General features: G+C 35.4%; 1 non-coding gene across 1 annotated transcript; it reads left to right on the plus strand.

The window, feature by feature from the left end:
* Window positions 1-107, plus strand: LOC128590990 (U6 spliceosomal RNA). The gene has a single exon (XR_008381446.1). It is a non-coding gene; the product is annotated as a U6 spliceosomal RNA (small nuclear RNA).
* Window positions 108-12,664: the final 12,557 nt, after the last annotated feature.

Genomic DNA, 12,664 nt, shown 5'->3' on the forward strand with positions numbered 1-12,664 from the left:
GTGCTTGCTGTAGCAGCATGTACACTAAAATTGGAACAAGATAGAGAAGCTTAGTATGGCCCCTGCTCCAGGATGACATGCAAATTTGTGAAACATTCCATATTTTACAGCCATAAAAAAAGTGGCAATAGAGTATCTTTTTGGACAACTTGGAGTGAACTGGAAACCATTCTTATAAGTGAAACATCTCAAGAATGGAGGGAAAAACACATGTCCTCAGTTCCATATTGGAACTGTTCCATCACCACTGAAGGGCACACATGGAAATGCATTTCAGTGAAAGTTGAGCTGAGAGGAGGGCCGATGGGTAAATTCACAGCTATTGGGTAGAGTGCACACCGTCAGGGTGAAGGGCACACTTAAAAGATTTTGACTCAATCTGTACAAAAACAAAGTATATAAATAAAACATGTGTACCCCCTAAAATTCTTAAATAAAAAAAGTAGGAAAAAAAAAGGAAATAGAGTTCAAGAGTTCATTAACCAGTAGTTAAAATCTGTGGTAACTTGAAAACTACATCCCTTTCATCATAGGCATGGATACCTGTATCTTCACACCCTCATGCGAATGTGGGGGGATTATCTGTCTTCCGTTCTGCCAATACACCAAAGAATAGAAAAAAATAGTATTTTCCGAATAAAGTAGATTTTCATATTGAAAGAACAAAAATATAAATTTTGTCATAATATTGAGGAGAGAAATATAAACAACATAATTTTGAGACTGGATAAGAGAGTAAGAGAGAAGGAGGAAGAAAGATGACTCTTGGCTTTTTGACTTGGGGAGAAAGTGGTTCTTTATGCCTTTCCTGAATAAGTTGTTAGGCCGGGTTTGTGTCTTCAAAACTGAGGCATTTAATTTAGGACTTTATGTGTTTTAGGTGCTTGTGGGATAGTCAAGTAGAAATGTCCAATGACATTTAGACCAATATGGTCTAAAAGAGATCTAAAAGAGATCTCAGAAGAACTTGCATCAGAAAAGATAAAACCGCTTCTATTCCTGGCCTCCTCCACACTATATTCTATTTCCTCCAGTTTCTGCCCCCAAATTGTTCTTTATATGGTTGTACTTTCTTCTCACATTATTTCTTCAATGAATACTACAATTATGGCATAAATACCTTGGATTATAAGGAAGTCCCAGGATAAAAAAGAAAACAAGAAAAAGAAGGAAGGAGGGAAGAAGGAAGCCAGGAAGGAAAGGGAGGAAAAGGAGACAAAGGAAAACGTTTGCTCACCCTACCAGTGGTACAGTCACACTCTGTTTAGTCTTTTGCCTTCAGGAATGATTTATAATATATGACTCCCAAATCTCTTTCCAGAGTCAATTTTTATCTTCTGATTATCCGTAAAGAGTCTTCAAATTATACACGTCTATCATTCAGGCTGAGCAGCATTTCTGAAACTGAACTAGTTAGTTTGCTTGACAGATAATTGAAACATAACCCTGTCTTATTCTTTATAATAAATGTATTCTCATCGTTCAGATACAGTTTTATTCACTTCGTCTATCAACCATATTGGTTACTCACTGAGCCATAATTGTCCATTGCTTATTTCTGTCTTTGTTCCTTTCTTTATACTATTGCCTTTGCCCAGCCTGAACTCTGTTTTCATGGAGCAGATCAACTTTGACATCCTCCATCTCCTCTATTACCTAGAACCAATACTTTCTGAACAATGATATGTCTTAAAGCTAATGAAATTTTTTCACCATGAATTTCGCATGAACTACCTTCATTGATTTATTATCTATATTTTAATGTTTTGGGTGTTATCTTAACAATATACTTGTCAAGGTAAGACTCCAAACAAGTGGGACCTTGTTATGTGCCTGTTTATGTTAACACTGCTAGATCAAAATTTTTTCATTCATTAAAGTCTTGATACTGTGAAATGAACTAACGCATCATTTTTTCTTCAAGTCAATTCTTCCATCAAATCCCTTTCTCTAAGAAACTCAGTATAACCACTGATATTCCCATTTCAAATTAACCAGCTATGTGATCTTGGTCAAGTTTCTTGACCTCTCGAAGCCTTCATTTCTGTATCTTTAAGATGAAGACAACACTAATACTGAACTCATAGAGTTGTGAAGATTAAATTAAAAAAAAAATAATCCACTTAGTACCAACCATTGTGTCCAATAGATATTAGTAATTACCATTTTATGCTCATATTTTTATTTTAATTACAGCATCAAAATTACAAAACAATGGAAAACTCTGAGACTTTTTTCCCCTCTTTGAAAAAAAATGCTTCATATCTGATCAATTGTTGGTCACACTAATTTTCTGATCAGCAGCATACTAATGTCACTACCAAAATGAGGTCATTGTGATCTTGCACTAGAGACACTGTGATCATTTTCTGAGCCAAAATGATTCTCCACTTTTGCCAAGCATGCTTCTTAGGGAGCCATTTTCAACATTCCGTTCTTCTAAACAAATCTTTAAGAAGCTCCAGTCTTCTGCTTGACTTATGAGTCGATTTCAAATTCCTGAGACTAGTATTCATAACTTTCCACAAAAATACTCACCACCTAATTCTAATGAACCAACTACCAAAAGTCATTTTGGGGGCAAAAGAGGAATTCTGAACCCAGACTGGTTATCAAATGAAAATAAAGAATTATTTTTATTTTGCTATGAGTAATAATGGCATTATACTATTCTCTCTGCTTTTGAACTTTAAATTTTCTTTTTCTTTCTTTCTTTTTTTTGTGACAGAGTCTCATATGTAACCCTCAGTAGAGTGCAGTGGTGTCACAGCTCTCAGCAATCTCAAACTCTTGGGTTCAAGCCATTCTCTTGCCTCAGCCTCCCAAGTAGCTGGGACTACAGGATCCTGCCAGAATGCCTGGCTATTTTTGTTTGTTTGTTTGTTTGTTTGTTTGTTTAGCAGGCCCAAGTCGGGTTCAAACCTACCAGCCAGTGCATGTGGCCGGCGCCCTAACCACTGAGTATGGGCACTGAGCCAAAACTTAAAATTTTTGTAATACAATAAGTAATAAAAGATTAAAAATTACATAATCCATTGTATATGACTCCTATTTTCCATAATCCTAAAAGATATTTTCCCCTACTCTAAAGCTAGTCACATTCTTCTATTGCTCTTTTGTACCCTATATTGTGTGTAGACATATATTACAACTGTTAAGATCTTAGATCATCTAGTGAATTATAAATTTCAAGAAAATTTAAGTGTTTTACTTATCCTTGTAATCCCTAAATTTTATAATGCAATCTTTTGTACATAGCAGTTTTATGATAAATGATTATGGCAATGAATGGAACAAAGCTGTAAAATAAATTATAACCAAACATCTGCAGCAGAAAGGATTGTTTGATAACAAAAGAAGTAATGCATTTTATAATTCTATAGCATTTCTAACCTGAAATCAAATTAAGCAACTGGGAAAAATTGCTAAAATTAAGAGCCACTACCAGCAAGAGTACTCCCGCCAAAAATTTTTAATCACTATATACTCAGATGAATGATTATAATAAGGAGCCTACAGAGTTTATGAATAATGATTCTCCAGTTTTTCCCAATGTAAAGGTAGCAATGGCACAATTGCTAAGTGAGTAGAAATCCTATAGGGAAATATTAATTGTATTATAATGTTTCAAGCCTCGAGAACAGAAAGATTTAATGGTAATGTTAAACATATGAAGTTTGGTTTGGTGGACAGAACTATAATTTATCATAGAACTATTTAATTGTATGAACAAATCCAAACAATTCTTTTCCATCTCCTGATGACTAACACTAAATAACTTTTAAAATCTTTTAGAGGACAACTACATATTTATTTTTCTTCAATAGGTTATCTCTAGCAACATAAGCTTTGGAGTATTTAAAAAAACAAACAAACTCTATCTGCCAAAAAAAAATAGTACCTTTACTTCCCTTGCCAAATGCTTTCCTAGTTAAAGACATAATCTGCTTTAAATTGGCAGTGTGCAGTCTTCTGGATAAATCTTTCCCTCTACCACCCAGCAGGACAGGTGGCTCTGGCTTTGGTCTTCATTGCTCTGTGTCACCACACACCTGGACCCAATTGTTCAACCACATGAGGAGCAGGTGGGATGAGGGTGGGCTGCCATGCAGGAAATAAATCAATTTAGCACAGTGGTTTGTTCCTGTACCAGGCACTCTCATTGAGTGGGTGGGCAGGAGTGGGTGATGGGAGACTCAGGAGGGAGCCAAATGGAAGGACAAATAATGCAAACATAGACTTTAGATTCTAACATAATTCCTGGCATTAAGTTGGTAGTGGCAGCCTGCTTACACAGTAGTTAAATGCTGGTTAACACCAAGACAGGTGCTCTGCACTGACCGGACAATTGTAAGCACTTGGATAAATATTAGTTGTTGATTTATTCTGTTTTAAGAGTGTCAGTTTCCAAGCCTTCAGGTAGATTCTACTAATTTACTCCGTCTATCCCCCTATTTATTTATTTGTTCAGTTTTAAAAATACAGTAGAGGAAGTAGCAGTCATTTTTAAAAGATGATTGTACCGCTTGATCTGAGAACGTGTATAAACATAAATAAACATGTTTGGTCTGATTAGCTGAATTTCTTAGGGGTGGAAGCTATCAGGTAACAATCATGTCATTTATCTTTGCTATCTGATTATTATCACAGATCAAAGAGATGTGCTCAGTGTGCTTTATGTGAAAAAAATCATATGAAATCACCATATAAGGGAACATTGAGACAGGGATCTTCACCTTCAAACTCCAAGGAATAATCTGTAGCAGTAATTTTGATGTTTAGAAAATAGTGAAGCATGAGTTATTCATTTTAACAACAATGACCTTACACAGAATGATTTCTGTGAAGTGTATTAATGGAGGCATCTAGAAAACAATTTTAAAGGAAATCATATGGGTATATTGACATCTGTGGGTTGTAAGTAACAGCACTTCAAATAAAAAATACTCAAAACACTGGGGCAATAAGAGTTTCATGAAACTAAAAAATCATAGAAGCTGGAGATGTTTTGTGTCCACCTGAGTTCAAGTCCTCAAATGATAGCATGTAGAATCTATTTCTTTAATTTCTGACTCAGTTTTCTTCCATACCTCTTTCCTTGTTAGAAAGGCCATCTACACATTTTATGCTGCAAGTCCTGGCTTACATCAACAAGATTCAAGAATAGTCAGACTGAATACATTTTCTTATTAAATGCTTCAGCAACAATCTCAGGAAAATTTCTGATGGCCTCTGATTGGGTCAAGAGACTAATCACATGAGCCAGGACAATGTGAGGCTCCAAATGACCAAATCTGGGTCACATATCCATCTTTAGAGAAGGGAATAATGTCATCACCCAAATCAGGTACAGTGAGAGCACAAGGAGAGTTACCTGTGGGAAACTGGGGAGCCCTTACTAAAAGCGAGAATGGTCTCTGGACAGTTCAACTACCAAAACCCCATTTTTTAAATTAAATTTTTAATTTTAAGAGAATTATGGATCCTTGTGAGCTTTTAGGTGTTAAACATTTACCTCAGATTTTAAAAACATCACGTTAATTCAATCCAAACTTCCTAACATCCGCTCTCAAAATATGTTGTTTTTAATGTTATTAAATGAATGTTTCAGAGCATGGAAAGAGCCTATACTAGTCTGGAGTTTTATGACAGATAGAACCAACAGGATGGATAGATAGATAGATAGCAATATAGATAAAAAATATTGCAATAAAAACTAGGTTTTATAATTATGGAGGCTGAAAAATCCCAAAATCTCCAGTAAGCAAGCTAGAAACTCAGTAGAACCAATGAAAAAGTTTCAGTCAGTCTTATCTAAGGATGGGAGAAGCTCAATGTCCCAGCTGAGAGCCAGGAGAGTTAGGGGAAGAAAAAAGGCTTACTCAGACTTTTATTCTATTCAGGACTTCAATGAGTTGTATAAGCCCTACCTACTTGGGGAAGGGCAATCTGCTTTACTAAGCTTACAAATTCAAATGTTAGTCTCATCCAGATAGAGCCTCACAGATATAGCTAGAAATTGTATTTAACCAAATATCTGGGCACCCAAGGGCCCAGTCAAGTGAATACTTTAAATTCACTATCACAAAGTTCTAGGTTCTAGTCCTAGTTTTCCTACTAAAAAACTACGGAAATAACTTAAGTTCTCATATTTAAATGCAGTAATTTTTCTGACCTTACCTATCTCTTAGGATTGTTGGCTATCTTAATGAAAAAACAATATGGTTTTTGAAGAGGAAACTACTATTAAAATATCATTTTATAGCATGTCCTTTCAAATTTTATTTCTGAAACATATTTTATTTAAATATGTATATTTTTTTCCCACCATATTATTTCTACCTCTTATGTACACATTAAAAACCTGGGTTTAACATCTAATGTTGTAATTCATCCTCCTATACTTTTAAGAAAATGAAGATTTGGCTTTCCTGTACTCCGCTCACAGACACTTCCAATGGCTCTTTATTGCTTATTTTTTAGTCTTCTAGAAGTAACCTACAATTTCATTTTTTGAAAGCTCTTGAGATAAGCCAATAATTCTATTGATAGCAAGATGGCTACTAAATGTCTGAACAAATTTTATGCAACAACTCTCATTCAGCAACCTTAGGAATAATATCCCTACACATACAGTGACCATGTAAATGTGGGAACATTGATTTGTTTACAGAACAAAACATAGTCAAATAGTGCATTGAACAAGCAGGACTCACAGTGTATAATCCCCCAAACAACTGTTTTTTTATCTCTACTATTATTAGAGAGATACTCAATGGAAGAATTTGCTTCCCCTGCTCATAACTCAAAACTCAGTCATTCCTGATAATTTTTCTGGTCACTTTCAGGTAATATAAAGTCTTATAGGCTCATTTTGTCATAAGTATGTTCTCAGTTCTGTAGCTGTATATGTAAATAGACCCATCTAGACAATAAAACTCTGAAGATTTAAATTTAAAAATGTCCTTGCCTCTTGTGGAAATAGGACATAGACTTCCTCTCCTTAAAGTTTTACCTTTCCTCCTCCATCACCTCCCTCTTGATTTCTAACCTTGGAAGATTAAAGGTGGAAAGATATAGAAAATAGAAAAGAGGAAGTTCTTACTCTAGGGTAAAGTCATAAGATGGCTTTGTCATCTTAGGAATTACCAAATACTTAGAGGTGGTTCTTTCTCACATTAGTGAGGCTTTTGTGGGAATATCTGAGAATATTTGACTTCCCCTCCCTGGATAAGGAGCAATCATTTTTCTTCTGGAAAAGTTCTCCTGGTTTCCTTGTGATCTACTTCATGCAGATTATTTTTTTACATCTCATTGCCTTTCTTTTGGACGATTGAAAGTTTAAATCTGGTTCCAATCTGACTCTAACACATAAAAATTATTGAATATCTTCACCTAACAATCATTAGTGGATTTTTAGGTTTGGGCTCCAATATTAGTGAAGAAGATACCTCTCTTTTGTCTTGTAAGAGCAGTATTTTAGATTTCCCTGTGCCCTACAATTACTTAAATGCTAGAGACTTGTATCAGGATTCATGATTAATTGCACTGAAGACCTTACCACTACACTTGAGGTGAGAATGAGGATCCCTCCTTCATTGTATGTTGGTGAAAAACCAGGTTGGGACTGGTAGAAGTCTCAAAAACAAAAATGAACACAAAAATAAAAGAAAAAATGTAAAAATCCTCTTCATAAATCCCCTCTACTCCCCACATACAAAAGTTTGTGTCTTGGAAGAGATATAGAAGTGTTGACAGTCACACTTCGTTCAAATATGGATGACTAGAACCTTCATTGGAATACAGAATTACATTTTTGATTCTTGCTATGTTGGTTGGCATTTCCAGTTTGAACATTCGGATTCACCTACCCTATTTAATTCACACTCATTTCATCTCTCTGAAATTTTGTTGTGTGCTATTGCAACTGTATAAAATCTTAGGGAATAATAATTTTTTTTTTCTTTTTTGAGACGGTCTCAAGCTGCTGCCCGGGGTAAAATGCCATGGTGTCATATCTCACAGAAACCTCAAACTCTTGGGCTCAAGTGATCCTTTTGCCTCAGCTTTTCCATTTTTAGTAGAAACGGGGATCTCGCTCTTGCTCAGGCTGGTCTTAAACTTGTGAGCTCAAGCAATCCACCCACCTCAGTCTTCAAGAGTGGTAGGATTACAAGCATGAGCCACTGCGCCAGGCCTGAATAATTAACTTCTAACATGTTCAATATCTACAGAATTTTCTACCAACAAAACTGATCAGGAACTCCAATGATTTTGTCCTTGTTGTGCACCTGTGTTTGAATGATGTTCTTATAGATTAATTGGACTATCATTGTTTATATCTTCACTGACAAGAAGCATGATATAAATGATGACAACTATTTATAATTCAGTCCATTTTTTTTGTTTGTTTTTAAATTTCAGATTAATCTGAGGGCACAAATAATTAAGTTACACTAGTTGCATTTGTTAAGTAATGTTCAAGTTGCAGTTGAACGCTTTGTCCAGGGGGTGTGCTGGTGTTGTATACATTTACACTGTGCCCATTAGGTAAGAGATTACCAAGGCCCCTCCTCTTCCCTTCTCCCCTACTCTTTCCTCTTCTCCCCACTTGAATTTAATTCTCTCTTGTGTAGTTGTTTACCTATTGGTTTCATATTAGTATTGCATACATTAGATGCTTGCTTTTCCATTCTTGTGATACTTTACAAAGAGAGTTCACTGTTTTTTATCTAAAATTGAGTGACATGAACAATTTCTCTGTCTTAATTAGAAATTTGGTCTGCAAATTCTCAAACTAAGAACTCTCTTTTAGTAGTAATTTTAAGAGCAAATGAAAATAAATGAAGCCTCTTGTATTTCTTCAATTATTTCTTAAATTGTGCATGAGAGCCTTAAGCAACAAATGGACAACTTGGTGAGCAAGAAATAGCCATAATTATAAACCAGAGTTTACACCTCCTAAAGTACCACCCCACCAACCCCTATACTGTGAGATAACTAAACCACATAATCATTGAAATTCTTGTTTAACCCTAGTAATCTAGACAGAAAATATCTGATAGAAAAGAAATTTTATTTTGATTAAAATGAGTTATTGGCATGGAGAAAGATTAATGGTTCAGGTTGTAGACAAACTCAGTATACATGTTTACATTTATATAAAAAACTAAATAAATGATAGTTAAAATATCAAAAGAAATAGGAACATAGAGAGAAATGCTTAAATAACCACTGGAAACTTCAGCCCTACAATTCTTTGTGTCACTGCACAATAAATATCAAACTCTCTGTTGATGAAGAAAACATTGAAAGACCCCATTCTGGAGATCATAAACTTGAAAGAAATAAATGACAAGGCAAAGTTGTCTAACATGGATCTTTCATAGGTTGACAGCATTGCAGCATTGCATTTAGGTAACCTGTAATGTCTGTGATATAATCTTTACACTATTTTCAACATGAAACTTTACTGCAGGAAAGATTGAAGGCATTTGCCTAAAGGTTTAATTCACAGGGTATGTCCTAAGTATTAGCAAAAGCAAAGCCCATGGCTGATAGGAGCAAATAGTACAATGAGATTACTATTTAATAAGCCAAATTTATAATTAAATGCAGGAATTGCAAGTGCTAGAACTAAAACTGCTTTTTGAGAGCCATCACATATCTAATGTTTTCCCTTAGCACTGGCAAATAAAAAGGTTCTTTTAAAATATAGTGCCATTACATTTATGGGTTTTATGCAGAGTAGGATTGATCACATTAATATTCAAAATCATTTGGAAAGAAAAGATGTTTGTTAAGCCAGCCTCAGCCTGTGATTTATGTATTTTCACACAGGGGCTTTAGCTGGCTACGAAAAGGACTGCGGTTTTCTTCTGCCTGCCAAGAAGCACACATTTTAGAAATAGTGACGTAATAATCAGTCAGAATTATATTTGACTTCTAGTGACAGAACACCCCCCTATAACTGGCTTAAGCAAAACTAGAGTTGATTGGCTCAAAGAATTGTAAAGTTCTGAGAGTAGTGTAGCTTTAGATAAGCCTGTACCCAAGGAATCAAATACAATCATCTGGACCCCATCTCTTTCCAGCCTGCTCCCTTCCTTTTCTCACTGTTAGCTTTATTCACAGACATACTCTCTTGTGCCAAGGTGGTCCCCAGGAGCTCCTTATAGTTCTAGTTCAGTTGAAAAGAAAGTATACTTTTCTTTAAGCAGTTCAAAGCTTTATTTTTTGTTTGTTTGTTTTGAGATGGAGTCTCACTTTGTTGCCCTTGGTAGAGTACCATGGCATCACAGCAACCTCCCAAACTCTTGGGCTTAAGCAATTCTCTTGCCTCAGCCTCCCAAGTAGCTGGGACTATAGGGGCCTGCCACAACACCCAGCTATTTTTAGAGACTAGGTCTCGCTCTGTATTAGACTGGTCTCGAACTCGTGAGCTCAGGCAATACACCCGCCTTGGACTCCTAGAGTGCTAGGATTACAGGAGTGAACCACTACGCCTGGCTGCAAAGATTTGATATTCTGATCCATTGGCTCTGACTGGGCCTTTTATGTAATCTTGACCCAGACTTGGTAACTAGAAGAATACAGGGTCTTAACCAAGTCTAAGTTACACAACTGTGCCAGAAGCTGAAGGCAGTTTCAGTGTCAGCTGAGCTACAAGAACTGAGAGTTTGAGTTAGAAAGTTCTCTAGAGAGAATTTGAGGTGCAGGCATAAGAGCATATGTACAAGGTTGTAAATACATCAAGTGTCTATTATAGATTTTTATTCTCACTGGACAATCCCAGAAGAGGATAGTGAAATGAAAGGAGGTTGTCTTATGGTGACATCTACTAAAATGACATTCCCTGGAAATGGTTCCTTATAGTATTATGTCATGTAGGGAATATATTAGCTGAACACCCAAATAAGAAGTGGACAGCCCCTGGCCCTGGCCCGGATTCAGATACAATCTTAGCAAAGTCTCTATCACGATAATTCTCGCCCTTAGCCAATGTCTTCCCATGTCTTGGTATATTTCTAATTAAAAACAACGTTAAAAACTTAGCTACATGGAGAACTTAATAATTTAAGGGTGTTTTTCCATTTATTATTTCATCATCTGAAAAATTCCCCAGGTGTTTTCCATTTCATTATCTAAACTAAACTTGCTTTGAATAAATTTCAACATGATTCAGAGAGAGTCAAACAGAATAGCTTCTAAAATGTTTTAGTTTGAGATTTATTCTGCCTGATCACCATAAGTCTTTGTTTTTTCTGATTCAGACACAGTTTTATTAAACCTGACCTTCCTAAATTTAGATTTTTATAACCAAGGACAGAGGTTTATATTTAATTCTATTAACCATCCTGAACTGTGATTTATTTATTTATTTATTTATTTTGGATCAGATTTGGCTCATTTTTCTTGGCACATTGAAGTATTTTGAGTTTTAATTTGTTGTGAACTAAACTGCACTCCCCAGTTCTAAGTTAAGGGTGGTTAGAGTGAATTGGGAAAAGACACAAGAAGACAATCCTTTCAATTCTTGACATTTGGGTACAGCGTGGGGGAAGAAAGGGAACAAAGATATTAAATTTGGGTAAGAAGAAAAGAAGATTAAGGGTACTCTATGTGCTTGTCCTGTGAGTACTCTTCATCATATTGCCAAAGATAACAAAAGGAGTGATAAATCCACTCTTTAACCCTTGTCTACTGCAAGGGTTAAGGCTCCGCTCCTACTACTCCTCAGAAACAAATTTCCCTGGGATTACCAATGTCCTAAAATTACTAAATACAAGGATATATTCCTGTCTTTATGTTACTTGACTCCTTGACTCTTTTCTGTAGGCAATTCTATTCCCCCGAGGGCTTTGATGACACCATTCACCTTAATGAAATTCTCCTATTTCTGTTATCTTTTGCTTTTAGTCTCTCATCATTCAAGTTAGAAACCGAGAATCAGCCTAAGTATATCCCTCATATCTGTTCTTTCCTCAACACGTTCAATCCGATTTTAGCAACTTTATAAGATGTAATTTGCACACCATACAATTCACTCATTTAAAGTGTATAATGTAATGTTTTTTAATATATTTACAGAATTGTGTGACTATCACCACAAACAATTGTAGAACATTTTTATCATCCAACAAACCTATATTCATTAGAAGTTATTTTTCATTTCCCCCCAACTTTCCACACCAATATCCCAGCCACAGGCAACTGCTAAGCTATTGATTTACATATTCTGGTTGTTGCATAAAAATGGAATTATAGATGTGGTGGTTTTTCGTGACTGGCAGAGTAATTTCAATGTTCATCCATAATGTAGCATGTATCAGTATTTCATTCATTTTAATTGTCAAATGATATTTTGCATAGATATACCAGATTTCATTTATCCTTCATGAACTGATGGGCATTTGAGTTGTTCCTACTTTTTGGCTCCATGAATAATTGTGCTTTTGTCATTCATGTGCAAGTTTTTGTGTGAAGGCATGTTTTTATTTCTCTTGGGCATATACCTGAGAGAATTTCTGGGTCATCTGATTTCTCTAAAGCTAACTTTTTGAGATAATGCCAAATTTTTTTGCAATATGGTTAGACCATTTTTATAAGCAATGCTCCAATTTCTCCACATCATCACTAATAATTGCCATTTTTATCTTTTAAA

Source organism: Nycticebus coucang, chromosome 7 (genome assembly GCF_027406575.1).
Source record: "Nycticebus coucang isolate mNycCou1 chromosome 7, mNycCou1.pri, whole genome shotgun sequence".
Taxonomy (NCBI): Eukaryota; Metazoa; Chordata; class Mammalia; order Primates; family Lorisidae; genus Nycticebus; species Nycticebus coucang.